Source organism: Macaca thibetana, chromosome 13 (genome assembly GCF_024542745.1).
Source record: "Macaca thibetana thibetana isolate TM-01 chromosome 13, ASM2454274v1, whole genome shotgun sequence".
In the NCBI taxonomy this organism is placed as follows: domain Eukaryota; kingdom Metazoa; phylum Chordata; class Mammalia; order Primates; family Cercopithecidae; genus Macaca; species Macaca thibetana.
Window position 1 is genome coordinate 104,027,888 of NC_065590.1, and position 24,158 is coordinate 104,052,045.

At 48.4% G+C, this 24,158-nt stretch overlaps 1 protein-coding gene and 1 non-coding gene across 5 annotated transcripts in view; one reads left to right on the plus strand and one right to left on the minus strand.

Moving 5' to 3' along the window:
* Positions 1-24,158, minus strand: part of RPS7 (ribosomal protein S7) — an 838,959-nt gene that overhangs the window by 495,635 nt on the left and 319,166 nt on the right. The gene's annotated exons all lie outside the window — the stretch shown is intronic.
* Positions 4,380-4,479, plus strand: LOC126934562 (small nucleolar RNA U13). The gene has a single exon (XR_007719025.1). It is a non-coding gene; the product is annotated as a small nucleolar RNA U13 (small nucleolar RNA).

The following is a 24,158-nucleotide window of genomic DNA, read 5'->3' on the forward strand; positions in this document are numbered from 1 at the left end:
GGTTTCCACACTGACCCCCCACCCTATCTACTTCTAATGACTGTAGCATTTCACCATCATTAGTTTCCACACCGACCCCCCACTTTTACTTCTAATGACTGTGGTGTTTCACTAACATTGGTTTCCACACTGACCCCCCAGCCCATTTACTTCTAATGACTGTAGTGTTTCACCATCATCAGTTTCCACACTGACCTGCCACCCCTTTCACTTCTAATGACTGTTGCGTTTCACCATCATCAGTTTCTACACTGACTCCCGACCCCTTTCACTTCTAATGACTGTAGCGTTTCACCATCACTGGTTTCCACACTGACCCCACCTTCTACTTCTAATGACTGTAGCGTTTCACCATCACTGGTTTCCACACTGACCCCACCTTCTACTTCTAATGACTGTGGCGTTTCACCATCACTGGTTTCCACACTGACCCCACCTTCTACTTCTCATGACTGTAGCGTTTCACCATCACTGGTTTCCACACTGACCCCACCTTCTACTTCTCATGACTGCAGAGCTTCACCGTCATTGGCTTCCACACTGACCCCACCCCTTTTTACTCCTAGTGAAGTAGAATTTCATCATCTTTGGGGACCTGATTTATTTCCCCTGTCCTCTTTGCATGAACACTTTGCTTGTTTCGGTTTTTGCTATTTCAAAAAATGTTGCAATACACATCTTTCTTTTTTGTGTATATTTTGGGGGAACACATCTGAGCACCTACACAGGACAACAACTAACAATGTATGTTTGGATTCTGGGGCATTGGAATGTATTTATTTTTAATAAAAAGTAAAACATGCTCAAAGTTAAAAAAATTAATCTGATATTTGAAGAGTAAAAAGTATAGCTCCTTTTATTCAAGCCCCCATCCCCTATTCTCGGGGGGTCATCATTTTTATTTCTCTTTCTACATCTCACCTGTAATTCCCTATGCCAAGGGTTAAAACTTGGTCCCCTGTGGAACACACTGTATTTGATGAATAATTGTCATTGATTAGATATGTAGATTTTATGAATGGAAAGGATGAGAGCGAGATAAATACCTACGAGGAGAGCGTTTGTCCCAAATCCGGACTAAGCAGAAATGTCCAGGGACATCCGATGGAGGTGAGATGAAATATTCAGACTTCGCTTTTTGCTTCCCCGAGTGCCCTGCCTCCCAGGTATAATTGTAGTTCCAGTGAGTCCTTGGAGACCTACAAGCCAAATGAGATATAGATTGAGTCGTTCCTCTTGAATTTCACAGTCCAGAGTGCTGAGAGCCATCTGATGTTATGGCTCTGGTTAAAGAATTCTGGCCATCTAGCGGCCTGTAAAGGAGACTTGAGCACACACTAAGGCCTTGTTAGTGGGATTGGCGTGGTAGGAGGTCCAAGTGCAATACAGAAAGCTACAAAAAGAACGCACTGGTTCCAAAGCAGGGATGTTTATGGAAGGAAGAAGGAATTTCAGACACCCCGACATAGAGGCACCATTTGGAAGAACTACCAAAACCACATCAGTCTGATAACATTTAACCTGGAGGAGAAGAGCCCACAGCCTTATTTGCAGCTTCTCCCTCCCCAGGTGTGGGAGGTGGTGTCTAGGGGGCAGAAAGGCCTGGGGGAGGAGATGGGGACCCGGAGTTTGTTTAGCACAGGCAGACACACGTGGTGACTTAACGTGCACCCTCTCGCCGTTTAGTTTCTGATGGTAAAAGGTGGGATCACTTTCTCCATTCACAAGTGAGAAAAACCAGGCCCCCAAAGAGAGGGAATCAGGCCAGACTCCACTCATAGTGATCACTGGAAACAGCTGGAGAGGACGAGGCTGCATTTCCACTCCGTTTAAGAAGGCAGAGAACACGTATCTAATGCAAAAACGTTTCCAGAAATGTGGTTCTATAGAAAGGTTTTGGTCCTGAAAGGACTACGTTTCTATTATCTCAAAACTGCCTGCTGTGAAAAGTGAAAAGTCGCTATTTTCTTGGTGTTCAGTGCAAAGAATTGCAAACACTGAGCCCTGGGCGCCCTTCCACTGCCCTCGGAAAGGTCTGGTTCTCCCCAAACGATCAAACTCAGGGCTCCCTTACAATGACTTTGGAGGGAGGGGCTTATTCTAATTTGGGGGATCCAATGAAGGAGGTTTCGGGGTGTGACTACAGCCTGCAGAAGGTGGGGATTTGTTCTGATGGTGACCAGGTAACAAGGGATTCGTGGGCAGGCCTGAGGCTGTGGCCATACTCTCCCTCTCCAGACATGGGATTCCCAGATACAGGAGGGGGTTCAGTCCTGCCTGGGCGAGTCTTCCCTCAGTCCCCATTGGAGACAGCGGCTTGTGCCCCGAGCTGAAACAATCTCTTATTTGAAAATAAGTCCATGGTGATTTTACAGAAAACAAAACATGAAGAAAACACTCCAGGCTGGGGGTTGCTCGCCCCAGAGAGCAGTAAAAGCGGGTGGAGGGGACACTTCCTGGCTGGTTTTCCTCTTCCTCTTGCCTCATGGCTCTGGGCGAGTGCGTCGCTGCGAGGCGCTCAGGGAGCCTGGCCTGCCATTGCCAGTGAGGGCAGGCGCCTGTGTGCAGGGACCTGGGGGGCCCATGCCTGAGTAGACAGCAGGGGGGTCACGGGGATGGTGGGGACAGCCAGCCCTGCTCCCTGGTGACCACGTGCACACAGCCTGCTTCCTCCCTCCGAGAGGCCTCTCTCGTCGTGAAAAACAACGGATATTCGTTCTACAGGGTTTGGGAACTAGCCTTTGTTCCTCCTGGCCCTGGAAAAGTGGCCTTAATCCAAAGTGATTACTCTGCAGCTCCCTCAGATTTATTCTTCAGTGATAGCCTCTCCTCTGCCGCCTGAATCTTGAGCTCCAATTGCCCGCGGCCTGTCACAGAAGGGCCATATGTCTTTCTGTTCCTGTGTAGAGAATGACATTGAAGTCTCTTTGTCCGCTCTGAAGCTTTTGTGTGTGCGCGTGTGGCGTTGACCTCCGTGGCTCATTCCACCCGCAGTGAAAAGGAGCCATAAAAAGCACAGGGGTTTGAAAAGTAGCCCAGGCAGAAGGAAGGAGCTCCCGCCTGGATGCTCGCGGGGTCCCTGCGTCTGTCTCCTTTGGCCGTTGGCAGCACTCGGACCCCGGTGCTGGCAGCTGGAGGCGCGCCTGGGTATTGTCTGGGCAAGGGTGTGCGGGTCAGCCTCCTTCCTTGCTGTCCCTGCCATCTATTGTCTTTCTGGGCAGGCTGAGAAGCACATCTAATAGGGCTTATGTTCTTTGTTGCTGGGTCATTGAAGCTGCAGGAAGGAGGATTCCTTCTTCCCTCGAGGGTCTCAGTTCCTGGCAGAGCAGACTGGCCGATTGTCTTGATACCAGGATTTGGGGAAAGCCCCTTTCTCCATTCTGGTGTTGCCTTTTTGCCTGCAGGGGACCGTGCTGTCTGCCTTTAACCTGATGCTTTAAGTCTTGCAGAGCCCTCCAGTGGGGCATGGGAGCACATTGCCTGCCTCTCCTCCACTGTCCCTCCACCATTTGGCAGGAGACAGGACATGCAACAACTTCATTTCCTGGTTGCCAAGTATTGATTGAAAGGTGTGTGTAGCCACACCCACTTTTCTGCCTGTTCAGAGTAACGTGTATAATTTCTTTGGTCGTTGTGTCTTGTCTCTGCTCAATGTGTTTTGCATTATATGAAAAAATAAATTTTCAAATTAACTGCAGTTTAGCTGTGACTCAGTTTTTAATTGCTTGGAATTAGCACTTGATTTGCATAGTACTTGATTTGTCAATTATCTGTGACTTTGTGATTATCTGCGCTAAAATGGGGGACCCTCCTGATTATGCTCCGTAATGGAAAGGGGCAGGACAGTGGGGGATCCCATGATGGGAAAATCTAAAACCCACCGTGGTTTAATGCTGCCAGGCATGTGTCTTCCTGGTTCAGGAGGAACATGCTGCTCGTTCTTGAAATTCACTTTTCCGGAAGAAACGGCAACCATGAACACTGGGTCAGAGGCGGGGAAGCTGCCTGGCTTCCACTGGGCCCCGCCCATTCCACCCATCGTGGCCTCCCCATCCTCTCTGTCCAAGGGCGGTGACAAGCTTTGCCCTGACCTGAGCCCACGTATCTAGGTTTGCACCTTCTCTGGAGTGAAAGAGGAGATGAGTTATTTTAATCTTGAAGATCCCAGGTCAGAACATCGGGTTTCTAGTCCAGGTTCTGCCTCACTGTCCTCATTTATCAGATGAGAGAGGGGATGCACTGTTCCCCAAATCTGAGACCCAGGGTATACACGACTGGAGCCAAGTCTCGCAGCTGGGGAGGAGCGGCTCTGGCACTTGAGTTCAGTTTGGCTCCAAATCTGTAGTGAGTGCGGGTCTCCCTTAGGTAAGTAGGTTAAGATCCTTTTGTGGTTCATAAGCGTGATGATTGGGTTTTCATGCTCGTGTGTGAGATGTGCCTCTCTCAAGCCTTGTTACGAATCACATTACCTGTCTGATGTTAAAAAAAAGAGAAGAAAAGAATAACAAGAACAACCATAAAAAGCCCCTCGTCATCTCTCTGGGGCGTGCCGTGGGGCCGTTTCTGCTGGGGTGGGCCTCGGAGCCCTCTGGCTGATTCTGCTGCAGCACAGAGCCCCACCGTGCCGATGTTCCGTGCGCTGGTCTGGGATGGTTCCGGCGCCCACGGCCTGGTGTGGTCAGCAGCAGGGTTTCATTCAGGTCGCTCCTTCCTGACTGCACTGTGAGACCTGCAGGCAGAGGCTGACCTGAGTCACCTTTAGGGTTCCCCAGGTGAGCTCTTGAATGTGTCCCCAGACCACCCCATCTCTCTGCTCCCACTCCAGGTCTTAACAGGGTCCTCCAAATCCACAGTTCTTACAGGGGAAGTCTGCTCACTTAGGAGATGGCCCTGTCCCTGAGTGCCCTCCAGAACGGAGAAGACACACAATTCTTCATTTGGGTTGTGTGAAGCGTTGGCCCCTCACTGTGATATGGACAGGAAACTGGGAGGTGCTGGGTAGAAGACTGAGGTTCCCTGGCAAAGGCCCTACCCTCAAGCCTGAAGACCTGAGGACCTAAATGAGGACAGGCGTTTCTGTTTTTCACTAAAAAGTTGCCTTTTGGCCCACTATGCCCCCTATCCTGTCCCCATATAAACCCGAGGGCACACATGCAAGTGGCTGAACGTCAGGACCAGCAGAACCGGCAGACCAGTGACGGCAGAACAACGAGGCAGAGAAAGAGAGAAGCGGAGGGACATCTGGAGGCCGAGGGGAGTTCAGCCAGGGGTGGCTAGAGAAAAGGCCAGCAATGGACGGCCCGATTCCAGGTGAAGACCACCTTGCCCCTCCATCCCCTCCTTCGGGCTCCCCATGCATCTCGCTGAGAGCCACCTCCTCCACTCAATACAACCTTGCACTCACTCTTTACGCCCACATGTGATCTGAATCTTCTGGTTCACTGGACAAGAACTCGGGATACAGAATGCTGTCATACTAGCTCCCTGCCCTTGCAATAAGGCAGAGGGTCCATTGTGCTCATTAATACACAAGCCATCTGCAGATGGCAAATCTAAAAGAGTCTGGTAACACACACCCATTTGGGCTTTGGGGGTTGCAGACATCCACCTCTAGATGCTGCTGTGGAGCCAGAGCCCAAAAGCGCTTGTCCTAGCCTCAGCACCTGCCCGTCTGCCTGCTCCCCTGAGGGTTTGAGCTGTGGGGTGACCAAGCAGGTGACGACCCTGTTGCACATCCTGTGAGGGGAACTCTCTGGTTTCAACTGCATGGGGATCGCCTCACCTTTGCAACCCGGCTCCTGTTACTTGAACACAGAGCACCTGCCCTCAACGTGGGATGTGTCTCACCTCCAAGCTCCTGTGTCCTGGGCATCCCTTCCCACTGCTCATGTCATGAAGCCTACTTGGCCTTCAAGGCCTAGATCCAACGCCACCTCCTTCAAGGAGGACACCTGGATGTCACCAGGTAGGGCATTAGTAATATGGCAGCAATGTGGCCTAGATCCAATGCCACCTCCTTCAGGAGGACATCTGGATATTGCCAGGTAGGACAGTAGTAACAAAATAGCAACGTGGCCTAGATCCAATGCCACCTCCTTCAGGAGGACATCTGGATATTGCCAGGTAGGACATTAGTAACACAACAGCAATGTGGCCTAGATCCAACACCACCTCCTTCAGGAGGATACCTGGATCTCAGCAGGTAGGATAGTAGTAACATGACAGCAGTGGGCACTTATTAGCATTTGCTGTGCCCGGGGATGTGCTAACACACTTTATGGATGTGGCAGCATTCCGCCTCAGGGTTCTGTATAGTTTAGACTCTTGTTTTTCTCTCCCTGTGGGTGAAGGACCTGAAGCTTGGGGATGTCGTGCTTTACAGGAGGCAGAACCGTGTTCCTGATCCGCCGCATCCGTGTGCTGGACTGTGGGATGTGCCTTCCAGCGTAGACCAATCCCACAGCGTTTTGTCTGCTCCTCCTCGTGTCCTTTTGAATTTCTAAATTTCTTGGCATTTCTGAATTTCTTGTCCTACTCAACATCTCACATGTATTATTTATACTTGCCTTATTGCTTTGAATTTGTGGCCATAAACTCTTTGAAGTGGGGGAGCTGTTTTTCCCAGGACACTAGCACTGTGTCTTGTACAGGACGGGTTATATTAAATTTTGTTAAGCGAAAGGGTTGATGACATAGTTGAAGTATGGGTTTGTTTTACTGGCCGGTGGTGTTGAGCACCCCCTGAGGCTATCCAGGCTGTGTTCTGAGTGTCTGCACAGACGGCCGTGTGGGTGGCTCCCTGACGTTTCTCTGCCTGTGGTGGGTCGCTGCTGCCTGGGGACTGTCGCGGTTGACAGGTGCAGCAGGAGCTGCTGACGCCAGGCCACTGCGTTCTGGAAGGCTAACCGCGTGTCCCGTGAGGAGGGTTTCTTCTCCCTAGTAGCTGGCATTCCTCGGTACTTTGGATGAAAGATTGCCTTTTCCTCTGTTTGTGGTGTGGGTAAAATCCATGATGTTGAACGAGAAGACATTAAAGGGATGGAGTTCTTTGTTTTGCTGAGGTTTTGCTTTTCTGCCTTTGCAAAATCAATGATGTCTGTGTGGTCCAGAAAGGAATTAATCCTGTGTGGTGTAAATGGCTGCGGCTTGACAATATCCAAACCTGAAGTGTTCCGCCCGCCTCTGCCCAGTGCTCTAATGCGGGTGTCGACGGTCAGGCAGAGGGGCCTTTCCCAGGCTGTTCCCTATAGAATTGTCGGGTTATTTGCGTTGATTAGATTTTGTCTTTTCTTTGAGAAAGTGTTTATAGTAATCTGGTTGCCTCTCTGAGTTAAACAATAATTAAAAACACATAATAAAACAAGCTCCCTCCGGCGTCTCTTCGGCTCCCGGGGTTGGGGATCGATTCTGCGGCGATCTGGCTTTGCTGTGGATTGCAGAATGTCTGTGAGTTCATCAAAAGGTCTTCAGTCAATACCCTTCTTTTCAGCTTGCACCCCACGGAGCAATGCCTAAGCCAGCAAGGAAAAAGCAGGCAGGCCACGGGTTCCTCCAGCCCGGACCCTTCCCTGAAGGATTGAAATTGTATTACACGCGAACTGTGGTTACCTTTGTCAAAGAATAACACCTTCCATCAACTTTTGTGTTTTGGTTTCAAAACCTTCTGTTTCAAGAGGTCATAGCATTTCTTAGTAGAGAAAGACCTCAGGACATATTTAAGTGTTTACCAATGATATCTTAAAAGCCATAACTTTAGAGAAAGAACAAAAACCATGAGGAATCCATATCCTCTTTTCCTGCCTCTCTCTCCCTCTTTCTTCCTGTCTTTCTCTCTCTCTCTCTGCCCCTCTCCCACCCGCCTTCCTCTGACCTGAAGCTCACATGTGCTCAGTGTGTCCTCTGGGCCTGGCGTTGTTCTAAGTGTTCTCTTGTGGATCAGCTAATTAGTTCTCCTCTCAGCTCTGAGAGGTGGGTTCTGATGCTCCCATTTTGCAGATGAACAAGCGGAATCACAGTTCTGGGGCTTTCTCAAGGTTACATGGCCGGTAAGTGGCAGCATCCAGACCCAGGCAGGCGGCTCCACAGCCCACACCGCGTTCTGCGGCCTCCCTCGTTTCATGCATGTAATTCGTCATCTGTGTGCTGCGGTCTCTGAGCCCCTTTCTGCCTTGTCATCCAGTCATTCGGTTTGAATAAATATTTCTTCCATGCCTTCCTGATGCCAAACCACAACCTGGGAGACACAGCAACAAATAAGATGCTGCCTGCACCCTCCAAGGGGCCGCAAGCAGCCTGGGGAGGAGAGGAACTAGAAGGCACCTGCGGGTGACAGAGGATGGGGGAACTGGGGACGGCTGGGCTTATGCTTTGAAGGTCCCTCCCAAGCAGTGTGGATCAGGGTTTGGAAAGGGAGGAGGTGGCCGCAGTGGTTCAAACTGCCTCTTAGTTCTGGCAGCATGATGTCATGGTTCCGGGTGCGGATTCCACAGCCACATTCCCTGGGTTCTACCCCCACCCCAGGACGGGCTGGAATAGAAAAATGGCAGATTTTTCCAAAGTATGGCTGCGAAAGATCAAATCTGTGAGATCTAGAAAAAAACAGTGCTTCATTATCATTTGGAGGACAGGTGGGCCCAGCAGACCAAAGAGGAGGCCAGGTCAGAACATGGAGGTGGGTGCCTCATGCTCCAGGTAACAGGAAGCTGGAGCTAAACCGGCTTGAGCTTGTTCAACACTAAAGACACGTATGTGTTGGGTGTGGAAGGGGAAGTCCAGAGGCGGGGTGCGCTTTGGGCTCCTAGAGAGCCCTGATTCTTTCTTTGTCTCCACTGTGATGCCAGCAGCATGGCACAGTCTTCAGTGGGACCTCCCTAGGGTGGCAGGACACAGCCCACAGCAAGCAACAGCACCTCTTATCTGTCTCCAGCAATGAAAGCCTGCTGCCCCAGGCTGTGCTGGACCACCTCCCGTGCTACTGGCCCCCTCCTGGACTAACACCAGGCAAGGGGAGGGGGGCTACTTTCGTCGGCTTTGACCTGTTGGGAGTCCGGAGTGGAGTCAGTGTCTGCTGAGCCCATGGCATGGCGCAGGTGGACACACAGACATCATTAGAAGGGGAAATTGTGCTTCTGAAAAGGCGGCTGAAAGTACCCACTCGTTGAATCGAGACGTGAAATTCCTCTAATTTACTGAAGACCAAGGCTGCCCTTTCCCCTGACAGCATTGTTGGAACAGAGCACTCCAGGAATAGGTGCTTTGGTCTCAGTCTGGATTTCTATCCCCAGTGCCATGGCGACTTCGAATCCACAAAGAGGTCCCCGGAATAGATGGACCCTGACCGGGATGATGTGGGCCCAGGAGCCACGGGACTCAAGGCCCTCCTGCCTGGAGGCCGTGGTTACTATTTGTTGATGCATGTTCCAGGCACGCACAACCTGTGGCGGCTGGGAAGCAGCGAGATCTTGGAAGTGAAATGAATCTGGGCTCCTGTGAAGCGGCTTAGGCTGTGGCTACTTGAACTCCTTGTGTTCTTCTAACATTCAGAGGAGGAATAAGTAAATGCAGTTTTCCTGGAGAGCAGGAGAGGACATCGTATTTCATCCATCAGCCAGTGTCACGTCCTGATTGTGTTAGGAATCTTGGGAAGTCCACCTTTGTGAGTTAGAGGACGCCAGCAAATATCTGGAATAACAATTCATCATGGGATTTATTATAACTATCAGGCATTTCATGGTCTCCCCCTTTTTCTTAAAGCATTTATGGCTCTTTGTGTCAACTGAGAGCAAAATAAGGACCTGTTTGGTTGGAAGAATCTGAGATGATTTTGTAGCTCATGAAGCAGTTGCAGTTTAGTGGTTCTCAAAATCTAGGGTGCTTCAGAATCTGTGGGAAATCTTGTTGAAATTGAGATTTCTGGGTTCCACTCCTAAAGATTCTGATTTAATAGGTCAACCATCATGCTTGAGAATTGACATTTCTTTTTAAATTCCTCTCTCTTGCTCTGTTTTTTTTTTTTTTTTTAATATATTTATGGGGTAAAATGTGGTGTTTTGAGCTATGTAAACCATGTGAATGATTGAATCAAGCTATCTAACATATCATCACCTCGCTCATTTTTTTGTGGTGAGACATTTGACATTTACTTGCTTAGTTATTTTGAAGTACACAATACATTATTATTGATCATAGTCACCAGCCTCTGGTAACTATCATTCTACTCCCTATATCCACGAGTTTGACTTTTTAAGGCTTCCACCAAAGTGGGAATGTGCATTTCTGAGGGTCCCCACGTGGTGCCCATGTCTGGCCAGGCCTCACACTTGCAGAACCAGCAACTCAGTTCATTTCATGGGAATTGGCTGAAGTTCTGGGACCAAAATAAAACGAACCCGAGCAGAGACATTTTCAAAAAGATCTAAACAAAAATGTTAAAATAGCCCACGGATTCCTCTGCCATTTCCTCTTCTTTCTGTTGTCTTGAAAACCCAGAGATCGTAGGCTCCTGAGCAGAGGTTTTCTTTTCTCTTTCTTGCATTTTGTTTTAAATTTTGCTTGTCCAAGGGCTTTGTCTTGCCCTTTGATACTCAAACTTTACAAAATTGCCCCTAAATTAAGCACCGAGCTTTGGAGATCCGTGGTTACCTAAGCACATCACTGGTGTTTCTGCTCAAAGCTTTACAGGAAATAGTGAAGGAATTTTAAGGGAGGGATATGGGCGTGGGGGAGACACAGGGAAGTTCCGTGGGGAGAATGCCGCTTCAGATCCCATCCCGTGGGGCACCCAAGGACGGGGAAGGGCAGCAAAGCAGCTTTCTACTCTTGAGATGTCACTTCCCATCCTGCTTTCTATTTTATTTTTAATTTTGGTAAGATACAACATAAACCGTATCATCGTAATCATTTTTAAACATAGAGTTTGGTGGTGTAAAGAATATTCACTTTGTTATGCAACCATCATCATTGTCCATCTCCAGAACTCTTTTTCTCTTACAAACAAAATTGAACTATAACTCTCCACCCTCTGCTTCCCCCAGCCTCCTGGCAACCCCCATTCTACTCACTGGGTCTATGGATTTGACTACTCTAGGGACCTCAGATAGGTGAAATCATATAGCATTTGTCTTTTTGTGACTGGATTATTTCACTTAACATAATGTCCTCAAGGATGATCCATGTTGCAGCATGTGTCAGAATTTTACTCTTTTTCTTTTAAGGCTGAATAATATTTCAATATATGTATATAGCACATTTTGTTTGTTCATCTGTCATTAGACATTTGAGTTGCTTCCGCCTTTGGGCTACTTGTGAATAATGCTCCTATGAACATGGGTGCACAAATATCTCTGTGAGCCCCTGCTTTCAATTCTTTTGAGCATATACCTCATAATGCAATTGCTGGATCATATGGTAATTCTATTTTTATTTTGTTAAGGTACTGCCATACTGTTTTCATGGCAGCTACACCATTGTACGTTCATTCGCAGCAATAGAGCAGAGGGTTCTCATTTCTTCACATTCCCTGCAACTCTCCCTCTCCCTCCCCCTCCCCCCTCTCTCTCCCTCTCCTTCTCCCTCCCCCTCCCCCTCCCTCTCACTCCCTCTCGCTCTCCCTCTCCCTCTCAATACCTCTCCCTCTCCCTCTCAATACCTCTCCCTCTCCCTCTCACTTCCTTTCCCTTCCTCTCCCTCTCCCTCTCGCTCCTTCTCCCTCTCCCTCCCTCCCCCTCTCCCTCTCCCTCCCTCTTTCCTTCTTTCTTTTCTTTTCTTTTTTTTCTTTCTTTTCTTTTTTTTCTTTTCTTTCCTTCCTTCCCCTCTCTCTTTCTTTCCTTTTATTGTTTTTTGGAAATAGCCATCCTAATGGGTATGATGTGGTATCTCATTGTAGTTTTGCTTTGCACTTCCCTGATGATTAGGGAGGTTGAGCATCTTTACATGTTCTTATGGACATTTGTATATCTTCTTTGGAGAAATGTGTGTTCAAGTCCTTTGCCCATTAAAAAAAATGGATTGTTGTTGTTGAGTTGCAGGAGTTCTTTATATATTCTGGACCAACCCTATTTTGATTAAGAACATTCCAGACTGGAGAAGCTGCTTTCTGGTCTTAGCTCTATCCTTAAGTAGCTGTGTTATGTTAATCCAGTGGTTCTTAACGGAGGGGGAGATTTTGCCATCACCTGTGGTCAGAGGTCAGGGATGCTGTTAAGCCTCCCACAATGTACAGGAAAGTCCCCCCAAAACAAAGAGTGACCTGGCCCAGAAGCCAAACGTGCCAAGGCTGAGCAACCTGCGTAGAGCAAACCACACCCCTCCTGGGGATGAGAGTCCTCACCTGCATGGCGGAGGTTGGACTATGTGGTCATGGAGGCACCATCCTATTTTAATCTCCTGTGTGCTCACTCCCTTTCTATCAGTTAAAAAGCATCGTTACTGGTCCTCTTGAGTCTACAATGGGTGTTTACAAAGTCTCAATTGTTGCTCAATCCACATCAGTTCTGAATTTGTTGAGCTTCTGGTCCACTTTGGCAAAGCCGGCCAGGAACGAGAGGGAGCAGTGCCCTGACCACTCCTCCCCTGCACGGCTGAAGGGGCTGCACTTGTTGTGGTGGGAAGGCTGGAGCTTGCGGGTACAGACCTGGATTCAAACCCTTGCTAGCGACTTGAGGACAAGTGTGCTATTTACTCATCGTGTATTTTTCAGTTCACATTCATTCAGATTTGTGGGAACAGGGATGTCCGTAAGTCTAGCACTGCTCCCTTGAGGGACTCAAACAATCTCGACCCCATCTGATCCTCGGTGCCTCGGTGCCCCCAGCTATGAGATGGAGACAGTAATAGCTGGCTCAGAGGCTGACGGAGGGTAAACAAGGAAGCCTGAAGAGCATCACCCCAGCAGCGCTGCCTGGCACACGGTATGTGCTCATGAGTGCTCACTGACGACTGAGTGGAAAGCCTGCTCCGAGAGTCTTCTTGGGCATAAAAAATCCAGTTATTCTACAGTTCCTGGGACTCTCAGTAATAGTGATCATGATCTGCAGAAATTCTATCATCCTCATTCTAATCTACACCTGTGTATGGAAAACAGCCCCTAAAAGTTGCAAATTCTTTCTCACAGCATTCAGCCTAGAAATCCTAAACCATGGATGTGCTATCATCACAGACACTGAAAAGATGGGGTTGTTTTCTCTCTGTTCAGCGGGGCAGTGATTGCTCGAGGGGAAAGAAGCGTCCCTTAGCGCGGGGAGTAAGTTTGGCCTAAATTGAATCATATCCTGGTGCCAACCCTCTGCACTTGCTTATTAGTGGCCCCATCAGGGGCCGTCAACACTCAGAGATATGTGGCCGGGAAAACGCGCCTTTTCATTTAGAGCAAATTCCTTGAAGACTTTTCTTAAATTATTTCTTTCCCAAGAGTGGCTGGAAAGTGGTTATTCATTTAAATATTTACCATGGGGAAAATCTCTCACCGACGGCAGGCTCTCCTTGACTGAGGGACCTGAGACCTGAGGCTGTGGGAGTGTTTCTGCAGTTTCCTTTACAATTCGGAATTGCCTTTCGAAGCACTCCCAAAATACAGAGCCGAGGAAGCACTGGTCTCACACACAATGGGAGAACAAAGCCAGGTGTTTTGTAAGGCAGCCATGGCTGACGTGTAGTTGGTGAGGATTGAATGGTTTTTCATACGGGCACTGAGCTATGAGCTTTCCTGTATTATCTCATTGCATCCAACAACCCTATGAGGTCTGAGTCATTTGACAGAGGTGGAAACTGAGGGTAGAGGGATTCAGTCAATTCTCTGCAGTCCAATATATCTGGTCAGTGGGGAGCCCAGGTCTTCCTGATTCCAAAACATATGCTTTTAACCACTCTGTTATAGTGCAGCAAATGACCCTACACGAGGGGAATGTTCAACTTTTATTATTTATGTTCTTTTTTAGTGTAGGTAGCACTCAGCTTAGAGAGGTTTTTTTGGAAGAAATGGGAAGAAAATGTCTATTCATTTCAAGGATGAATCCCAGACTTTCAAATATTAAAAATTAGGCTTATTGACTGAAGCTTTCAAGTCCCACAGTGGCGGTGCTGTGGTTAAATCAGCAAGGCTGTGTCATGCATATTTGCCTTTGCAGCTAGAGGTGAGGACACCGTAGAGAGGCAGCGGAAAGTCTGAGGACGCAGCTTCCCTGGTGATGTTGTCCCTGGATGGTGTTTATAGGGAGGGTTCCGAGTGAGAATGAATGGCTATTTTCTGATCAGCCAGCCTGCCATTCTGAAGCTCAGCTTGGCCAAATGCAGAGAAATCTTGAGAGCCTGGAGAAAATAAATGCTTTGGTCCTGCACTGTTCCTTTCCCCTCATTCTTTCCACCTTCCTTAAAGCTAAAAACTTAGTAGAATGAGCTCTTTTAAAATTGATTTAATTGCAAAAGTAATACACACCTTTACAGAATATATAGAAAATATAGGCAAGGAAACAGAAGAAAACAGAAATAAACCATAATTCAACTGCCTAGCAATTAGCAGTCCCCACTGGGAAGATTTTGGGGTTGGCATTTCCAGCCTTTTTGTTATGCATTCATGTATGTGCACATCTCCCCGACTCCAGACACACAGATAAAAACACTTGAAATAAGCACAATAGAAAAAAAAATATGTATTGTGTACTCACAGTATTTTTTCTTTCTTCAACTTTTAAGTTCTGGGTGCATGTGCAGGATGTGCAGGTTTGTTCCATAGGTAAATGTGTGCCATGGTGGTTTGCTGCACAGGTCATCCCATCTCCTAGGTATTAAGCCCAGCACCCATTAGCTTTTCTTCATCACTGATGCTCTCCTTCCCCCCAGGCCTTACCAACAGGCCCTGGTGTATGTTGTTCTCCCCCGTGTGTCCATGTGTTCTCATTGTTCTGCTTGCTCCCACTTATAAGTGAGAATATTCGGTGTTTGATTTTCTGTTCCTGTGTTAGTCTGCTGAGGATAATGGCTTCCAGTGCCATCCATGTCCCTGCAAAGAACACGATCTTGTCCCTCTTTATGGCTGCATAGTATTCCATGGTGCATATGTACCACGTTTTCATTATCCAGTCTACCATTGACAGGCATTGGGTTGATTCCATGTCTTCATTATTGTCTCACAGTATTTTCAAAACTATTTTCTTAGTATAAAATAATCAGCCTTCTGTTTAATTTTCTGTTTCAGGCTCATCTCACTGTTGTACTATGTAGCCTGGTTGGCATATAGGTTGTCAGGCATTCTCGGCTGAACTGAGCACACATACTTGTGCTTTCTCTGATCTGTTCAATACCTCCTTGGTATTTATGGGGCAACTGTCAAGGGCAAGGTGTATGCAGCCTACAGGGTGTTTTAGAGGACTCGAACCCAAAGACTCACACCCAAGGAGGTGACATGCGTGTGAGCACCCAGGAGTTTGAAGCTAGTGAAGACACCTCGAGACAGGTCACTAGGAGTTCACCAGCCTCACTTCGTGAAGGTAGGGGCATTTGTCAGGGTCTTCGTGGATGGGTGATCTATTCTGGGGGAGGGGGTGATGAGTGGAGGTGTGTCTTTCTAGACGACGGGGGGACCTGGGGCAGGGAGCCTGGGGCGTGGTAGGGGTCATGGCTGGACCAGGCTGGCTAGCTGGAGGGATGAAAGGAGTTGCCCGGTGAGTTCAGCCTAAGAGCCAGGCCAGGCCCAAAGTAGGAAACACCTTGCAGTCTGGACCAAAGTCTTGGAAATTTCTGGTTCTCACATCAAGCAGCACTGTGATCTTGAGCAACTGAACCAAACTCTCGGTCTCTTGCCATCCCATTCCATAAAATGGGAATAATTTATTTGGAACTACATGTATTCATCGGCCAGGATACTTGAGTTTATAATAAAACTTTACCATCATAACGTGCCTGATAAACAACTCCCTCTGGTTTTCCGCATGGCGGGTTACACCACTGCACAGCTCCCGGGGATGCCCGGCGTGGCGAGCGGTGCTGGGACAGAGCTCAGGGCAGATCGGGTCACGCCACTGCACAGCTCCCGGGGATGCCCGGCGTGGCGAGCGGTGCTGGGACAGAGCTCAGGGCAGGTCGGGTTACGCCACTGCACAGCTCCCGGGGATGCCCGGCGTGGCGAGCGGTGCTGGGACAGAGCTCAGGGCAGGTCAGCGTCTTCCCTGAAGCCACCACCTGCGACTGTGGGAATGAAGTCCACACTGCACACTCATCATCTCGCTGGCACGCTGCGTCCGTTCAGCTTTATGACATCTGGGGAATCCTGTGGTCAGAAAAGCCCCCTCACCTACGAAGCCCAGTTTCTGCTCCTGATTGATGGGGCTGGTGCCTCATCAGGTTTTTTTTTTAAATTTTTTTGAGACGGAGTCTCACTCTGTTGCCCAGGCTGGAGTGCAGTGGTGCAGTCTCTGCTCACTGCAAGCTCCGCCTCCCAGGTTAACGCCATTCTCCTGCCTCAGCCTCCTGAGTAGCTGGGACTACAGGCGCCACCACCGCGCCCGGCTAATTTATTGTGTTCTTAGTAGAGACGGGGTTTCACCGTGTTAGCCAGTTTGGTCTCGATCTCCTGACCTCATGATCCGCCTGCCTCAGCCTCCCAAAGTGCTGGGATCACAGGCTTGAGCCACTGCGCCCGGCCACCAGGATGTTTTTATAGGGAGATGCCTACAATTTGCTGTGGGCGCCTACAGTTCTTTGGAAAATTTTAGGAATCTCTAATTAAAAAGTGGTATCCCAGGAAGTAGGTTAAATTCAAGCACTCAACCCTATTGGCGAGTGGTTTAGTGGGGACTAACTTGAATGGGAGGCAGACTTTGGTATGCGTTCAAGCCTTGGCTCACTTTACCCACTGGCTGTGACCACAGGCAAGTCACCTAACTGAGTCTTAGCCTCCTTGTCTTTAAAATGGGAGCAGTGGCCAGGCATGGTGGTTCACACCTGTAATGCTAGCACTTTGGGAGGCTGAGGCAGGCAGATCACTTGAGGTCAAGAGTTCAAGTCCAGCCTGGCCAACATCGTGAAACCCTGTCTCTACCAAAAAAATACAAAAATATAGGCATGGTGGTACATGCCTGTAGTCCTAGCTACTTGGGAGGCTGAGATGGGAGAATTGCTTGAACCCAGAAGGTGGAGGTTGCAGTGAGCCGAGATGGCACCACTGCACTCCAGCCCGGGCAACAGAGTGAGATCCTGCCTCAAAAAAAAAAAAAAAAAAAAGGAGGGCCAGTGATGCTTACACCTGGGGAAGATGCAGGATTCCAACGTCTCGCATGTGGCAAGTGTTGTCCAGGCTCTCACCCCTCTCAGAGGCTCAACAGAGCCCGTTCCCTGCTTGACTGCCCTATGTCTGTTGGCTGATAGTCTGTATTGCTCGATTTTTCAGATTTTGGTGCCTGCCCAATCTCTCGCTGTCCCCTCCTCAGCTCTCAGTAGCTGCCTGTCAGCCTCAGGGGTGGTGTCCTGGCTGAGCCAGCCTCTGGCCCCACCTGGCCCACTCCTTGAGGTCTGCGTGGCCTTCTCAGGACCCTCGATTTTGGGGACCCAAGGCCCCAGTGTGCATGTTAACCCTTGTTAATGGGCCCCATGGATGGGTCAGCTGTGAGAGGAGCTGTCTAGGACTTAGGGCCAGAGGCTGGTAGAGAGGCTTGGGATTTGCAGTGCCATCTCCAGCTGTCTTTCTGAAGCACACAGGGGCTGTCCTGGGACTCAGATCACCTCACATTCCCTGTAAGTTGACTTCGATGCCTACATGATTGGTTGCATCTGCCTTTAATCTCCCCATTCTCGGAGGTTCAGGTGCAGTGAGGGCCTGACAATGAGGATGCCTCCTGCTGTGGCGGTGCTGGGAGGATGCTCCCCTGCGTGTGCTGCAGTGAGGTCATTTCTGGATTTCACAGGCAGCTGTGATCTCAACTTTCAAAGGGGTGCAGGTGATGGAAGTACAAGTAGTGATTGCTCCTACCCGTCTCCGGCCTGAGTGCACAGAACCAGAGGCTCTTCCAAACCAGAAGATTCCGCACGTCCTCTAACCCCATTCACCTGGGAGATGCCGAGCCTGGGGCTCAGGATCTTAAACGCCATCCTGGGGGTGCTTTCAGCTGGTGGAGACAGAGCCGGGGCAAACCCAGCTGCTCTCTGTGCAACCCGGGGCATTTCTCCACACCACAGAGAGACTGGAAAATGTGGCTCTCCCGAGGAAGGTGGAGACCTCGCTTGTCAAATGCCTGCTGTGCATTGGGAATTTCACCTGTAGTGTCGCGTGGGATACTACAGAGTATTTTGCAGGAAGGCAGAGGACTGAAGACATTTACTCAAAGCCACATAATTGAATTCAAGACTGAGCCCAAAATATTTCTCAGTAGTAACGTCAGCTACCACCTTACGCACCATCTCAGCTTACCCTCCCAGTGACCCTACAGGATAGACATTTATTACTCCTGCTTCACCGAGAAGGAAACGGAGGCTCAGAGGGATTAAGACGCTTGCCCAAGTTTGTGGCAATAACACGCCTTAGTCAGGTATGGGGCAAGGTCCGCTCGACTCCTCAGTCTGTTCCCTCCTCACTGTTCTCTGAGTCTGTTCTCTCTGCGCTGAGTAGGCCCTCACAAATGTATCTGATGTATTTTGTCCCCCTTGCCAGTGATTTATGTTTATGAAAGTAATTGGCCATCATGCATAAATGATGTAAGCTAATGTTCTGTGTTGTGAAACACTGTGTGGTTTACACGACAGCTCTGTAGTTTTTCACTGGGCTCTCCCAGCAAGGCTGTCCATAGTTTTTGTAGATTTGGGATCTAGACCTAGAGAAATTCAGCTAACTTGCCCAAGGTCACATGCCTGACCTTGACCTTGACCTTTGTCAGTGGTGGCGCTTGGTTCAACCTTTCTACCTTTTCAGCAGTTTGGTTATAGGAACCAATACAATTCTTCTTCATTTGCTTACAGCAGTTCAAGTTGCGTTTCTTCGTTTACAATGGAGGGTCCTGATGAACGTCTGTGACGTATGCTGGACTTGTGGGTGGGGAAGGCCTGGGAAGTCCCGCCGGCCTCGGTCGGGTGGCCGTCCTGAAGGAGGCTTCCTCTGCTGTCCTCAGGCGGGTCTGTGGCCCTTATGCTGTCTGGCCAGTGTCAACAGGACGGGGCCTGGTCAATGCGTCCATTTCTAGTCTCTTCTCAAGGGCAGAGGTTTCCTGACCACAACAGGAGAAGTGGAAACATTTCTAAACCAGAAACAGGACAGGGCCTGGTCAATGCGTCCATTTCTAGTCTCTTCTCAAGGGCGGAGGTTTCCTGACCACAACAGGAGAAGTGGAAACATTTCTAAACCAGAAATGTAGACAAACTGGTATGTTTTTGTGGACTCAGTACTTTAAGGTAGAGAGGAAATAGAGACTTTTTTTAAAAGTCTAATTTCTGACCTGACAATTCCCCTTTAAATACTTTATTACTTTTTAAAATTGCTTTCCATGTCCCCAAGAAAAATTATCCCTACAGTGACAAATGGCTTGTTTGTCATGGGATCCAATTGTGCTTATAGTTAACTAATATAAGAGTGTGGGCTAATATAAAAAAGGTTGAAAAAAAGGTGCCTTTCTCTAAACCAATTATTCTTTCCTTTCCCATATTGCATTACCGGGAGTCACCATCGTGGGACCTCGTATATTCCTTTTTCATGAGCCACATTTTATTTCTTTATCCTCCTCTTTTCTGGGATTCCACATTGCAGGCCCCATTGCCTACGGAGAGTAGACAGGAGCCCGGGCGAGGCAGGCCGGGGAGTGCCCAGGAGCACTGAGGCCATTTTAAGTGAAGATTATCTCTCTGGAGCAGTTCTTTGGGAAAAGATGAAAGCCGATTCTCAATTGATTCTCATCCTTCTTGAGATTGATTTAACCCTGAATCCAGTTCGCCCTCCTTCTCCCACAGGGGCCTGGAAATGGGCTGTGCCGCCTTCTGAGCTGAGTGCCAGCTCTCGCCGTTCCCTCAGTCACCCCCTCACCTCCTCTCTCTCCTTACTGCATTTTTAATACTTTCTTTTCTTTCCTGGAAAAAAAAAAAAAACCCATGAGAGAAAAAGAATCTTTTCTCCAACTGGTGTTAAGAAAGCACGCAGGAGATCAAAGCCGCAGATCCAAGGATGCCTTCCCGCTACTCATCCATCTCTTTGGCCCATTTAAATATTTTAGCAAATAAATGTCAAGTCAATAAAGCTACCGGATCAGAGGATGCCTGTAAATTATTCGTAGAAAATAATTCAACTCTCTTGATATGCACTGTTATTTCCCCCACGAAACACACCCACACAGCCAGAAAACGTCCGGCAACACCCCACCGTCTCAAGGTGAGGAAGATAAATAGCAGCTGAACACAGGCCTGGCTGGTTCACGCAGGGAGAGACGTGATTGATGGCGCTGGTTTGAGTAACCTGCGCTGCATCCTCACGCACCCTCCTACCGATGACAGCCCAGGAGCCGATGGGGAGAACTTGAGCATCGCCTGACACACAGCCAAATCCTCATGCCCGGGCTGTGGACTCCTCGAGGCTGCAAAGTCTCCGGTCACTTTTCATGCTTCCACCACCATGCCTAGTGTTTGGCACATAGCAGAAACTCTACATTTTGAGAATTCCTCATTTATGAATGGGCAGAACCTTCTCCCTTTCCCCCTCCGGTCTGCTGTGTAGCTCCTCACTCCATGTGGTGCCGGGGAGACTGACCAATGGATCGCATCAGTCTGGCCCCTTGGCCTCCGTAGAGGGTGCCGGGTGCCGAGCAGGAGGAGATGGGGTGGGCATGTGTGGTCCCAGCTCCTTGCAGCCAACCTGCCCCACAGAGCGGGAGGGCCATGGCCTTCTCCCTGCTCACGGCCTCTCCCCTTGCCCTGTAAGCCTGGACCGCTGCTGCCGGCCCCGGGGCCTCATGGTCCTGCTTTGTTCCTTGCACTTTGTCCACGCCATTGTGAACAGTGTCTCTGACGCAGCCCCTTCACCAGCACGGTGGAAGGTGCCATGAATTTTCCGCTGACATCCTGACTGGCACGATTAACAGTGTTCTAGGCAGTGGTGTTCTCGTCTGTTTGTTTTTGGGACAAGCTTATTTTTACTCCTTTGAGAAGATAGATTTGAGAAGATAGGTTTAGGAGGTTAGTGAGGAAACAGTGTTCTTTTTCTGGGACTAGATTTGCCAGATAATTTTTCCATTTCCCTCCGGGTCTTTGAGCCGCACTCTGTTCTGTGTTGAGGGAGCACCGGGTACTGTAGGGGGTATGAAGTCAGGCAGGATTCCTGGCTCGAAAGCGCTTCTTGCAGGGTGCAGGAGCCTGCACACACGCTTCCACGGAAGGTTCCACACCCACGTGGCCCCCGTGTGCTGCTGTAGCCTGGGCGGCCTGCTTTCCTCTCTAGAGTGGGACTTTCCTGAAGGCAGAGCTGGGCATTTCTCATCTGGGCCCTCCCAGGAAAGACTGAAGTCTGGCTCCTGAGTCCGCACCCAGGAAAGACTGAAGTCTGATTCCTGAATCCGCACCCACAAAAGGTTTGTTGAATGAATGCTCAGGGTTCAGGAGATGCCAATACCAAATTTTGCTGCTTTTCAGAGCCAGGATAGGTCCCACGATGAAGCATTTAGATGCTTCTGCACCCAGTGTGATCAACACTGCTAGAATTGCAGGTTTTAATAGACGATGAGTGGTCTGGCTGATTCAGATATGATACTATGCAGTTTTCTTCTCTGAAACAAGTTTTCTGGTATAAACTTTGTTACTGTATAGAAGTAACAAAGTAAGCCAGGTGCAGTGGTTCACACCTGTAATCCCAGCACTTTGGGAGGCCAAGGCCGGTGGATCACCTGAGGTCAGGCGTTCGAGACCATCCTGACCAATATGATGAAACCCTATCTTTACTAAAAATACAACAATGAGCCGGGTGTGGTGGCGGGCATCCCAACTACTTGGGAGACTGAGGCAGGAGAATCGCTTGAACCTGGGAGGTGGAGGTTGCAGTGAGCCAAGATCATGTCATTGCACTCCAGCCTGGGCAACAAGAGCGAAACTCCGTTTAAAAAAATAAAAAAAAAATAAAAAGAAGTAACAAAGTAAAATACTAGTTACTGGCTTTAAATATTCCATAGAAACTACATCATTAACAATAGAAAGTTGTCAGAAATGTGAATTTCTTCCAAGTGTGTGTCATATTTGTCAAGCCCCGAGTTGAGATAGGAGAACCCTGCCTGTTATCTTACATTAAAAGGAAGGCAACTGTGTAAAATGCTCATAAAAGTTCTCCTGTTGTTTGTGATCATGGTAATACGATTTATATTTTCCATTTTAGAGGCTTCAAATCTATATATGATTATCACTAACAATAATTCACCATGTTCAAAATCAGAAAGCCTGTCATTTTATATCTTTCAAGCCCCATCTCTTTAATTTGAGATTGCTGGGTGAGCCTCTCTGCTGAGATGATATGCTTTAACTTTTAATATCTTTTTCATTGGATGAAATAATGAGTATTTTTGAATGCTTTGCCCATTAATTAGTGGTGTTGCACTCCTGCTGAGAATAGAAAGGTGTGCATATACATTCTTTTTAGAAAACTCACTGCAACATTCTAAAAATTGGAGTTACTATAAACAATTTTCAAAAGAAGTGAGGGGTAAGGAAATTAGGGTGGGAAGAATGACATGATAACGTCAATACCATCACCACCACCACCATCATCATCATCATCGCCATCACCATCACCACCATTGTCATAATCCTTGTCTTCATCATCATTATCACCATCACCACCACCATCACCATCACCACCACCACCACCATCATCTTTGCCATCACCACCATCATCTTTGCCATCACCATCACCACCACCATCATAATCATTGTCTTCATCATCATTATCACCACCACCATTATCTTTGCTGTCACCATCACCACCATCATCATAATCCTTGTCTTCATCACCATCACCACCACCATCATCATCATTATCATCACCACCATCATCAGCATCATCACCATCTTCTTCATCAGGACACTAGTAACAATACTGACACTTATTGACCCCTTACTCTGTGGCAGGTGCTGTGATAAGCATGTTTCATGTAATCTTTCACCTTTGCTATAACCTTTGAGGTAGGTAGAGTCTTACTGCCATTTTACAGATGAGGAATATGAAGTACAGGGAAGTTTAAATAAATTGGCCAAAGTGTCTAAGCCAGCAGCTGGTGGAGCTGAAATTTAAACCTAGCACTCTGACCCTAGAGTGTGTTTTCTTAACAATTAAGCTAATCAACTGGTATAGCTGTGAACACATTGGCATTTCATTTGTATAATAACACCTTATCATTAAAAGGCAGGTCAGGCGTACATAACCTCTTTGCTACAGCTAGTGAAACAAAGTCCCAGACGTGGAGGAAACAGTTGTGTCTTCTCTGTGCAACTTCCCTCCTTTGCGTGATCCCTGTGCTTCCTCCTCTTCAGAGGTGTCCGTTCCCCTCAGATCTTTCCCCCTCGGAATTCTGAGCACTTGACAGCTCAGTGGGAAAGGCACACAGGACACATCTTCATGACTTCTGACTCCATGATGCAGAAGGATGCTCCCCATTTCCCAAGCCATCCTGCAACTCTGCCCTCAGGAAACTTTGTCCTACTCTGACACTGGGTGTGGCCACAGGACTTGCTTTGCTGATGGGACAGAGATAATCTTGATGTCCACCGAGGATGGAAAAGTTGCTCGTGGATTTCTGCCTCTTCCTCTGGACCCCTGCTTGCTGAGGGAATTGAGGGACAAGGGGAGGAGAGCTGAGTCCTCCATCTAGGCCCAGGATGGTAATCTCGGGTGCATGGGCAAATCCAGCCAAGAGCAGTGCACCTGTCCTGCAGGCACTAGACCTGTGAACAAGAACAAATGATTGTTGTTTATTTTTATTTTTATTTTTTCTATGGCTTTGGGATTTCTTTTTTTTTTTTTTTTCTGCTTCTGTTGCCTTTAAAAAACTTTTAAGTTCAGGGATAGAAGTGCAGGTTTGTTCCACAGGTAAACTTGTGTCTGGGGGTTTGTTGTACAGACCATTTCATCACCCAGGTTCTAAGCCTAGTAACCATTAGTTATTTTTCCCAATCCTCTCCCTCCTCCCACCATCTGACAGGCCGCAGTATGTATT